The 12,062-nt window shown below is 39.6% G+C and overlaps 1 protein-coding gene across 1 annotated transcript in view; it reads left to right on the forward strand.

Moving 5' to 3' along the window:
• TEX15 (testis expressed 15, meiosis and synapsis associated) overlaps positions 252–12,062 on the forward strand; it is a 67,471-nt gene continuing 55,660 nt past the window's right edge. Inside the window, 1 exon segment of the mRNA XM_005671810.3 lies at positions 252–430. The gene's annotated coding sequence lies outside the window, so the exon portion shown is untranslated.

Consider the following 12,062-nt stretch of genomic DNA (forward strand, 5'->3'; position numbering starts at 1 on the left):
CTACCCTAATTCTTAAGTTTAAAATTTTGGAGGAATCAGGTCAATAAAGGAGAAAATGAGAAACAGATCAATTTATTTAGTCATTCGAGGCCTACTATGAGCAAATGGAGTATGCGCTGAATACACTTTTCATATTGCGACGCTGAACCCGGGTATTCATTTCCGCTTAAAACCCCCTCCCCAAACTCCCCCCCTTACCCTTCCCCAATGCCCCTCAGGTTGCCCCCTGCAGGGCCTCTGGCTCCGCCCACTGCGCAGGCGCAGTTGCGACTTCTTCCTGCACAGCCGCCTCCGCTTGCGCACGTGCTTGAGCAGCGCCGCCTTCCTGGGCAGACGTTCCCGAAGTTTCTGCAGGTGCAGGTGAAGAAGTTCTGTTTCGCCTAGAAAATTTAGGTTCTGAATATTGGACGAGCGAAAAAGAATACTCAAGGTTTGTGGGGAAAGTGGCGGGTGTGGCCAGTCGATATAGAAGCTAGCGAGGTTACAGGTTGAATTTAAAGGGGGAATGTTAATTATCATAAAGTTCAGGAATTCTTAATTTGGACTCAAATATAAGGCCTCCGAGGGGCGTGGAAAGTGAAATTTTACTTCTGAAAAAGTGAGAATTTAGGCGAAAATTAAATTTTAGCTTTCCTCAGATGAGCTTGTTCCCACGCACGCTCAACCTCAGGCCCGGCTCCTAGAGTCACTGAGGAACCGCGAGCCTCCGTTAACAGCTGAGGACGCTGAGACACCGGGAGGGAAAGCACCACAGGTTGGGCGTCTCGCCCCGGTTCATCCCCTGGATCCTCAGCTCCCAGTCGCCCGAAAGCAGAAGGGAGCGCACGGAACCGTCGCTTCCGCGGTAGGGAGCCTCGGGTGTCCAGTGTTCCATTCGCGTTCCTTCCGGGCGGGGGCTGCTGAGGGGCGGCTGTCTGGGGGCGGGGCCTGGGCCGCTCATGAGGGGCGTGGCTTCCACGGGTACCGCCCACCCGGGGCAGCGGTTTGGGCTCACTAGTGACCCGCCGCTTCGAAGCGCAGATCCTGGCCACACCGACCGAGTGACGGCTGATTTCGCGGCGCCATGAGGCGCTAAGCCCTCCGCCCCCCGGGGCGTCCGCGCGGCGCATCGCCACCAAGCAGAACCCGCGCTTGGATGATGCCCGCCGGCCCTGGCCGACCGCTGTCTCGCTGCAGGAGCGGGTGGACATGGGAGCGCTCGAGTAGGCAGGGCGGCTCGGGAGTGGGGCGTAGGGGGTGTTCGGGCTCCGATGAGGGGTTAGCATCCCCCGGCGGGCGGGCGGGCGGACCTAACGCGCCTGGGAATGCGGCCGCCGCGTGTCCCGGGTGCTTTGGCAGTTGTAAGGGCTGAATGGAGGGTTTGCGAGACTGCTTCGCCTTGGTGCTTCCAGATTCAACTCTTCGCACATCGTGAAACTTTTCGGGTCCCACGGTGGTGTGGGTGCAGAAAGTGTCCTGGCTGTCAGGTAGTTTAATATGCGCCACTTCCTAAGCCCACGCCTACTCAGATCTTATAAGGCAGTTTCTATACTTTGCATATTGTGGTTGAATTTACTACATTTATTTAGAATGCTCAGTTTGGGGTACCTGGCCGCTGTGGTGGCCGTGTGGAAAAAAAAACTATTTAATAATGATGTTATAGAAAATGTAAAGGCTGAGGTTATTTATTGGTAACTGCAAAGCTTTAAAAGATATCACAGTTCCCCTGAAGTTTTAAAAACTATGGCTTCCAAGTGCAGTGTGAAGCATCCCAACACCCTAAGTGCATTATTTGCCTTGGGAGGGGTGACAGATAAATAGGGGTCCAACTATTTCAAGGTATAAAATCCAAGAGACGCAAAGTGATAATTCGCTAATTTAAGGGTTTCAATTCCGTTTTGACAGTGTATTGTGTGTGTAGAGGGAACAGAAGTAGTAGAGGCTCTAAGAAAGTGTCATTGAGTTTACATTTAGAAAATGGCTAATTTTATTTATTAGGTATTCTAAAAAGGTTTCAGGGCGCTTCCATCGTGGCTCAGGGGAAACGAATCTGACTAGTGTTCATAAAGACGCAGGTTCAATCCCTGGCCTCGCTCAGTGGGTTAAGGATGATGCCTTGAGCTGTGGTGTAGGTCTTGGGCTCAGAACTGGCGTGGCTGTGGCGGTAGGCCGGTGGCTACTGCTCCAGTTGGACCCCTAGCTTGGGAACCTCCATAATGTCGCGGGTGCAGACGGAAAAAAAAAAATTTCTTTTCATTCAGAAGATACTGCTGATTGGAAAGGAGGGAACATTTTAACATCTGAGACCCAAGGGGACTGGAGGAGTGAAATCGTATTTAGAGACATATTCAATACTCTGCTTACTTTCTTAAAGGTTCTAATTAAAACAAAAGAAAACTCTACCTTATTGCCCAGATACTTAAAAATCTGAACCTTACCCAATCATAAAAATATCAAAATTTGGACAGACTTGCCTTAGTGTCTTGAATACCCTTGCGCATTTTCTTCTCAAAAATATATTGAAGGAGTTCCCATCGTGGCGCAGCGAAAACGAATCCGAGTAGGAATTGTGAGGTTGCGGGTTCAATCCCTTGTCTTGCTCAGTGGGTTAAGGATCCGGTGTTGCCTTAAGCTCTCGTGTAGGTCGCAGACGCGCTGGGATCTGGCGTTGCTGTGGCTCTGGCGTAAGCCGGCAGCAACAGCTGCGATTAGACCCCTAGCCTGGGAACCTCCATATGCCGAAGGTGTGGTTCTAAAAAGACAAAAGGCAAATAAATAAATTAGTAAAATAAAATAAAAATGTATTGAATTGATATGTTGAGGGAAAAATATAGGAATATCTGTAAATGTCAGTTGTCGAACAATAGGAAAAATAGCATAATTTTATTTACATTTTCTGGAATTTTAACTCTAATGGCTAGTGATAATTTCAGTTTTAGTATATTTTTCAGCCTCATTTTATTTTTATAGTTTAATACATTGAATGTTTTCACCATTTCACAGTATATACATATGAAATCATTATGTTGTACACCTGAATCTATTATATAAAAATTATATCTCAATACATGTCACTTATATAAAAATTGTTTTATATAACCAGTAAAATATAATTATAGTACTTGCATTAATAATAAATCATTATTGTGCTTTTACTCAATTGCAGGTGACTTGAGGATCACTTTTTCTCTCTGTACACTGATTAGTATACTGGGCACTTAAATCATAAAGCTATGTTTTATTATACTGAAGGATGACATTATGCTTGGATTGCAAAACTTTTAAATTAGGGAAAACAATAACTGTTTTCACAATACCAGGGATTAATTTTAGAAAAACTGTCAATTACGATTTTTGGTAAATGTATTACTTTGGTTTGCTTTTGATGTGTTCCTGTTTCCTTTCTTGTTTATTTAAAAATATCTCTGCTTTCATGAAGGATGCTTTAGGGCATTTGAAGTGCCTGATGGTGTTCTGTTAGATGTGATGGAATCTGATCAACTTTACAAATCATGATTGTGTTTCACACTTGGAGTTGGTTTTCTTTGAAATACTACTTTTTTTCTATTCGTATTTTGTTACGTTATCCTTATTTATCAAAAACTGTCTTTTTTTTGTTCAACAAGTATTTCTAGAGCACCAGTGTATTATTCATTGTTTTAATACATTTATAAGTGATATTCTAGGATGGTTGGTTTTTACTTCGTAATACTTTGTTTTATAAAGTTAGTCTAGTAGTAGGGTTTGGTTGTCAGAACTTAATTTTTAAAAAATATCTGTCTTTTACAAGGTGAAGTAGAGCAAACTAGAAACTTCTAAACAAAGTTTAGAAAAATTTAAACTTATGTATAGAGTAAATTTGATGATTGCTTTAATAAGCAACTTTGCCTATTAAGATAATCCCTGAAGACTAGTAACAACTCTGTGTTCTTGGAGAGTGTAATTCACATAATGTAAAGCCTTTGTAATTACTGCTCTCCAAAACTAATGATAGCAGCTCCTGAGCATCTGTCTTTAATTACAACAGCTGAGACTGGCAAAAGCTGCAGCTCCTGCTTTTAGCAGTGTGGCTGTAAATTTATGTGAACAATTAAATCCTTATTAGAACCTAACTTTTGTTTTCACATAGCTTTGGTAGTGCTTATTAGACCTTAAATATACAAAAAATATTTTGATTTTTGACGTTTGAGACCCAAGGGGACCAGAAGAGTGAAATCAGTATTTAGAGACATATTCAGTACTCTGTCATTGAAGTCATAAGTTTCTCTGAGAGGTTTACTGTAAGTCAGCTTGAGGATTTGAGGACAGTAATGCAATAGAGAACATAACTGATTTGAATGTCTGCCTTATCAGGATTCAAATCAACACCACCTATGCTACATGAGCAGACCTGAAGGGGTGCTGGGGGGAGTACTTTCTTTTTGTCAATGAAGATAAAATGACATTTCCTTTACACTTTTATAAGCATAAGCTTGTTGGCGCTGGTATTTTTACAGGTTGAACAAGACTGCAAAGTGGAGGGAGGGGATAAGAATGACATATTTTCTATGAAATCATCAGAAACCATTGTAATTCTCTCATTTAGATGTTCTCAACTTGGGATACATGGACTTCAGTGATTACTTGAAGCCCCTAATTCTTTGGAAAAAAAAGAGTGGGCTGTGTTATTTTTGTTGATTAAAAAGTTATATGACTTTATCAGACTCTTCCAGAGGGTATAAGGCTCCCTCCCCCCAAAATAAATTTAGCAGTAAACTTGAGAGAGGTTGTTTTCAGAGGAACACATTTTCAGTTTTATAAACTGAAATAGCTAGTTAATAGCAGAGCTAGGACCTCAAGTCTATGTTTTTAACTGCCAGTCTTTTGCTTTTTCCATTAATCCACATTTTTGCACCTTGTAATGACCTGTAATTTTTGACAAGGCAGTGTTATGTATCCTGTGGCTTACAAGTAAAGTCTTGTTTAGAGAGATCTTTAATGCGGGAGCATTAAATGCCAGATATTAGCAGAAACTGAGTAAAAATCGAATTATTTGTAAATGGAGATATGAACAAATATTTCCTAATATTAATAGATGAAAACATTAAAAACATTACTATGATTTTGTGCCATTAATATAATAGGACAAATCCAAAAGGGACAACACTTTTATAAATTCAGATTCTTTGTTAGTAGAGTTACGTCTTGTGGTGGTCAGGGAAGTCTATGAGTCCTTTGAGCTTGGAATGATAATCTTACTTAAGGTTTATACAAACTATACGTTCTGCGAGGTTCGTTTGTGTGACATAAGTTTTAGCCAAGGATTAGGAAGCAACTTCAATGAACAGCAAAAGAAAAGGTTTTAAAAGTTCCACAAAATTCATCTCTCTCTCTCTCTCTAGAAGACCCAGTTTGTATGTTTACAGGTGTCTTTCAGGCCCTTTCCAATCAGTTAAACCTAGTATTTTAGTTTCTCCAAATGTATTGTGTGCCTACCCATCTGAGGTGTTTAGTCCATACAAAGTCAAGCACTTTACAAATGCTTGTTTTCTCTTAAGGCTAAAAAGAGAATAAGCTTTTACAGGTCAATAAATAGTATAACTAGTTGAAAAAGGATGGAGGAATATTGTGATTAATATTAAACTGTAAGGATAAATTACATCTCCTTATGTGATTAAACATGCACCAGAAGTTCCTGTTGTGGTTCAGCAGGTTAAGGACCCAGTGTTATCTCCGTGAGGGTGCAGGTTCGATCCCTGGCCTGGCTCAGTGGGTTAAGGATTCGGCATTGCCGTAAGCTGCAACAGGTCACAGATGTAGCTCAGATCCGCTGTAGCAGTTGACTCCTGACCCAGGAACTTCCGTATGCCACAGGTACAACCCTAAAAAGAAAACACAAAAATGCACCAAAATAGCCAACACTTATATAGTGCTTTACTATAAATCAGCCATTTTTCTTGCTGTGTATATTAATTCGGTTAACCAGTACAGCAGAAGAGTGTCAATTTACTGAATTAACTTGCTGAGTAAATATATATTAATTTATATTTTTATATATAAAGAAACCAAGGCATGGAGAAATTGGGTAAGTTGCCCAGTCAGTAAGAGGCAGAACAGGATTTGGAACCGAGTGATCTAGCTTTACCAAATTACAACTAAAAATATTTATTTCTTTGGAGTTCCCGTCGTGGCGCAGTGGTTAACGAATCCGACTAGGAACCATGAGGTTGCGGGTTCGGTCCCTGCCCTTGCTCAGTGGGTTAACAATCCGGCATTGCCGTGAGCTGTGGTGTAGATTGCAGACGCGGCTCGGATCCCGAGTTGCTGTGGCTCTGGCGTAGGCCGGTGGCTACAGCTCCGATTCAACCCCTAGCCTGGGAACCTCCATATGCCGCGGGAGCGGCCCAAGAAATATCAACAACAACAAAACACAAAAGACAAAAAAAAAAAAAAAAATTATTTCTGATCTATGGCATAAGTTAAATAATTCTCTTTTAAAAACAAGAACTACTTACGCTAATTTTTAAAGAAAAATCATTTGCTACAAATTTGCTGAGTCTGAGAAAAAAGCTAATGGCACATTATTCTGTTTTGGTCACGTTGATATTTATGAACTATTCTAAAGTGGGACTGAAATTTTTTGTCTCACAAAAGAATAACATAACAAAAGGCAAGAAATTGATCCAAGTTCATTTCTTGGCCTGGGGTGTTATGACCCATATTCCAGTTCCTTTTTATCTGAGAACCCAGAAATAGTCAAGGATTGCTCATAGGTTTCTTCGAAGTCCTTTAAGTCTCCAGCCTATCTACTTGGTGTTACATCCACCAGGTGTATTTTAGTATTTTAGACTTTGCGTGATGAAACTGCTTCTATAGAATTTTGAGAAGCCTGTTTGTTACAAGTCAGGTAGAATCTTAAAATGAACAAGATGTTATAAATAGACAAATTATATTAAAACTTTTTAAATTAAAGTATAGTTGATGTTCAATGTTATATGTTACAGGTATACAGTATAGTGATTCATGACTTTTAAAGGTTATGCTTCAGTTATAGTTATTATAAAATACTGGGAATATTCCCTGTGTTGTACAGTATATCCTTTTAACTTATTTTATACTTAATAGTTTGTACCTCTTAGTCCCCCCCCCATAATGCATCTCCCCCCCCCACTTGCAACTACTAGTTTGTTCTTTGTGTGTTAAGATCTATTCTCATGTTAGTGAGGATGCTTATTATTTGTTTGTTGCTAATATAAAAGAAGATTAGAAAATTGCCAGTTGTTACCTTCTCAAATTTAAAATTAAATATGGGGGAAAAAGATTACCTTTTTTTTGGCCATGCCCATGGCATGCAGAAGTTCCAGGACCAGGGATCAAACCCATGCCAAAGCAATGACAATGCTGGATCCTTAACCTGCTAGGCCACCAGGAAACTCTGAAAGATTACTTTTAAAATGAATATTCTGCCTCTTTTATGAGAAGAATGTATAATTTGATACATTTATTTAGGAATCATAATTGTGTATTAGCTTTTGGGGAGCATGACTCTGATACAAATAGGAATGGTTCAATATTACATTAAAAAATTTTTTTACCTTTTCTGGCCTCAATCAGACCATGGTTCAGCAGACCATAATAGGTAAGTAATGATTTATAGCTGTATTTTCCATACCGAGATATGTAGAAAATGAAACTACTTTTGAATTCTTTGGACCAATACAGAAAGATAGCTCAATATTCTTAAACAAGAAGAACATCTTGAGATTCAGCACACAGTTCATTGATCTTGGAGGGCAGTCTGAGGAATACCTTGGTTTTTAACTAGAAAGCAATGCAGTGCAGGAAGAAAAGTAGATTCAGCTTTGGTTCAGTCCTAGTTAGAAATGTATCAAGTGATGTCTCATGTATTACCTGTATAGTTATTTTTCGTACATAAATAAAAAGGAATTGGGTAGATTTTTAGATCTGACCAATTTTAGAAATTTGTTGTTAGAGAAAGTAACATAAACTTTCTGCAAGGATTAAATATGTTCTTATTATTCTTTCTCTTCTAAGAGTTTTATGTTTTTAACCCCCTTGAAAATTGTATGTCATTATCTATAATCATCTGATTATTCCTTTGTATTTCCCTAATGTCTTTTAAAAAGTCTCATAGCTATAATAGATTAGGTACTAATTTTATCCCTGTGCTTTTACAACAATTCCCTAACTCCTTTTAAATGTAATTTCCATCTGCTGAGCAGAGAACGCACTCAGCTTGAGGTTACATTGATTGACTGATCTATTCTTCATCTTTCACAGCCTCATAGCACAATTAACTTCCATATTTTACACCCCTCCAGCAGCACATCTAATTTCCAGGACTTTGGCCAAGCAATCATCTCTCTGTTTATATCTGTGTAGGGAGCACCAGAAGTGACTTTAATCAGGCAGAATGGCGGCTTTCTTGCTGTTGTCATTTGCTTTTCACTCTGTTTTCAGTACAGTGTGTTTCAATAACTTAGAGGCGTTATATTTAATACTTGAGCTCACTAATAGTAACAGTTATTCTCATTTCTGTTCACCTACAAATATTACAAAACAAGGTTGACATGGAGGAGAAGGATAGGTAATCCAAGTTGTCTTTCTTGTTATGGAATAGGTTCCAAGTTGTACTTTGCTAATTGATTATATGATTGAGTGGTTCTGTTTAGGTCGAGGCAGTCAGAACTTGTGCATTTGAGAAGGTTGAAGGAAGGACTAGGGCTGGAGGATTGAGTAGTGAAGAGTTGATCTGTTTTCTTACCTTGTCTATAGCCAGAATGACCTTGGCCTCTTTGTGGAATTTGATCTATTTTTACCAAAGTTTCTAAACTCTAAAGAGAAAGGAACCAAGAGAGCCCTAACCCTTGGGGGCCCCTTAACTTTAATTATTCTCCTGTGGAAAAGCAGCTAGACTAGAAGTACTCTTTCCTGTAGCCTAAGCCTTTGGGATAGTCTTTAAAGCATGTAAATTACTTTTAACTTTGCTCTCATTTGACCATGTATAATTAGGTAGATATAGAATGTTCCTTAGGCCTGGAGGGAAAGACTGCCCCAAACTTTTGAGAAGTCCATCCATGTAGTACAGGATATCAAAACAAAATTCGGATTTCTGAGTCACCACAGAATAACGTAAATGTTTGAGAACTGGTTTTTGCTTCTAGCTTAGGCAGTCATTCATATTGGAAATTCACTGATCTGACAGACAACTGGCCATGAGTTACTGTGATAAAGTTTGTTAAACCAAATAGTTTAAAAAGTAATCTCTCTCTTGTCTATTCTCTTTGCCCCAAGGGCAGTAGACTAAACCCAAGCAATAAATATAAATGAATAAGTCTTGAGAAATGTGCTATTAATCTTAGACTTTTCCTTTGTGAAATGCCCAAATTGTGCCTGATCATCTACATTGGTGGTTTGCAAAATGTGGTCCTAGACCATCAGCATTACCTGGGAGTTTATTAGAAATAAAAATTATTGGAGTTCCTATTGTGGCGCAGCAGAAACGAATGCGACTAGGGACTATGAGGTTGAGGGTTTGGTTCCTGGCCTCGCTCAGTGGGTTAAGGATCGATCCAGTGTTGCCGTGAGCTGTGGTATAGGTTACAGATGCGGCTTGAATCTGGCATTGCTGTGGCTGTGGTGTAGGCTGGCAGCTGTAGCTCCATTTCAACGCCTAGCCTGGGAACCTCCATATGCTGCTGATGCGGCCCTTAAAAAAAGAAAGAAAGAAAAATTCTTGGGTCTTAGCTCAGACATTAATTGGAAACTCAGACTGAATTGGAAACTCTGGAGATGGAACCCAGGAACCCAGGAATCTGTGTTTTAATAAGCCCTCTGGGTGACTCTGATATATCTTAAAAGTTTGAGAATCACTGACACTAGCACTAGATTACCATGGTTTTTTGCTTTGCTAGTCGATTGCTTCAGTGTAAATACATGTTACTCGTATGCGTGTTACTGCCTATGTGTACTCCAGAAATAGGCAATCTGTGTTATTAGTGTTACATAGAATGGTATCCAAGATAAAGTTGTTGGTGATTTTCTTTTCTGCTTCCTTGTCTTTCCTTCTTGTTGAATGCCTGGAACAAGGTAGCTGCTTGATAAATACTTGTTACACGAATTAAGTAACTGCCTCCCTTCCCTCCCCAGAAAGCAAAAGGACATTCTTTTAAAACTTATTTTAGATTCACTCTCTGTAGAAGTTGGAAAGTGAGGTTCCCGGTTAAGAACATTTCTTTCTCCTAATTAGTGACACTGGTTGAAAGAGATTGCTAATACTGAAAATAAAAAAGAAGAGAAAAAAAGAAATGGTTCCTATGATCACTTTCCTCAGCATTGTGTACCAGTAGATCTCAAACTTAGCTTACATCAGAATCACCTGGAGAACTTGCCCAGTCATGATTGCTGAGCCCAACTCTAAGAGTTTCTGATTCAGTAGGTCTGGGATCAGCCAGAAGGGTTTCTTTGCCAACAAGTTTGCAGGTGATTCTGATGCTGCTGGTCTAGGGATTGTAATTTGAGAACCATTGCCCTTGGTTCACTAAGACCCAGAATATAGGTAATTTCATTTACATGAATATTAGTTCCTAGTGCTTCCATAGCCAGTGATCTGTAATTGGAAAGTGTATGTACCTGGATAAGAAACTTACTGAATAGTATTTTTTCTCAGATGTGTCTGTGTTAAGATCTTCTTTTCCAACATAAGACTTTTTTTTCAGACCTCTTTAAAAACTGATTTAAAAGTCACCTGCTTAAATAATTGCATATAATATATAATAATAGTTGAACTTAATTGAGTGGAGTAAATTCTTTACCCAAATCTTGCCACACTGATGACTTCATTTCTCTGCTGAAACATAAGCTTTGTCAGGAGTTTAGCTAAGCCACTCCATGGTTTTGCTGCCTCAGTATTCATTTTGTTTGGCCAAGCACCTGGTAGTGACCTTAAACTGAAACTAATCCCCTCATGCACATTCATGCCCTAGGTAGTAGCCCTTAGAATCACCTTAGAATCACAAGCACAACTATCCTGAGAGTCAGCTGTCCCCCCTCCCTCCCACAGCCATCCCCTTCTATGCCTGTGTGACTTACCAAAACCCTGCTCTTTTGGTTTGAGTTCATCAATCCAGCCTAAGCCTAAAGCATTTCACACAGAGACCCTAATAAAGGTATGTGCCTTAGGTCCTGCCCCTGCACTCTGCCTTGACCTCCCCATGTGGTCTCATGAGGTGTATCAAATACTTCCTTCAGGACCTGTGAATAATGAATTTCTTTATTTCAGTTTTTTTTTTTTTTTTTTCTTTTTATGGTTATACCCATGGCATATGGTCCAGGGCTGAGGTCGAATTGGAGATGCAGCTGAGGCCTGTGCCACAGCCGCAGTAATGCTGGATCCAAGCTGCATCTGCAACCTACACCACAGCAATGCCAGATCCTTAACACACTGAGCCAGGCCAGAGGTCAAACCCACTTCCACACAGAGACAACCATCTGGTCCTTAACCCACTGAGCGACTCTGGGAACTCCTCATTTCCTCTTGTGGTCTATTGTTGAACCTTGGCTAACCACCTGACACCTTGTGCTTTACTTCATAAGTGTTAATTTGATGAATTAAAACTTACTTAATTTTCCAAAAAAGTTTTATACCCAAACATGCCTTATTTATCTTCTAAAGTTGGTATTTCTTTTTCTATTTTCTGTTCTAGTACATCAAAATCCTAAAGAATGGGAAAGTTGACATTTCTCTGTATTTTTTTTGTACAACACAGTTTTCTAGACTTGATTCCTTGTCACTTGAATTCTTAACACATTCTTAGCATCTCCTGAAACAGGTTAAAATGAGGTGAAACTGAGGCTTTTTTCCTCTGACTCTTTTATAAGCCATCTTTTTCTTGCTAGTTAGTTCTGAAGAAGGAAATCTGAAATATGTCGATGAATACAGAATTCTTAAATTTAATAGAAACTTTAGTTAAATGTCTCAGCCATACCCATACATCAAATGCATACATTCTCTGCAGATTCAAGTCAAAGTTTCTTTACTAGATAGGTTCTATTAGAGAAAAAAAGTCACTAAGATAGTTTTA

This window comes from Sus scrofa, chromosome 15 (genome assembly GCF_000003025.6).
Source record: "Sus scrofa isolate TJ Tabasco breed Duroc chromosome 15, Sscrofa11.1, whole genome shotgun sequence".
In the NCBI taxonomy this organism is placed as follows: domain Eukaryota; kingdom Metazoa; phylum Chordata; class Mammalia; order Artiodactyla; family Suidae; genus Sus; species Sus scrofa.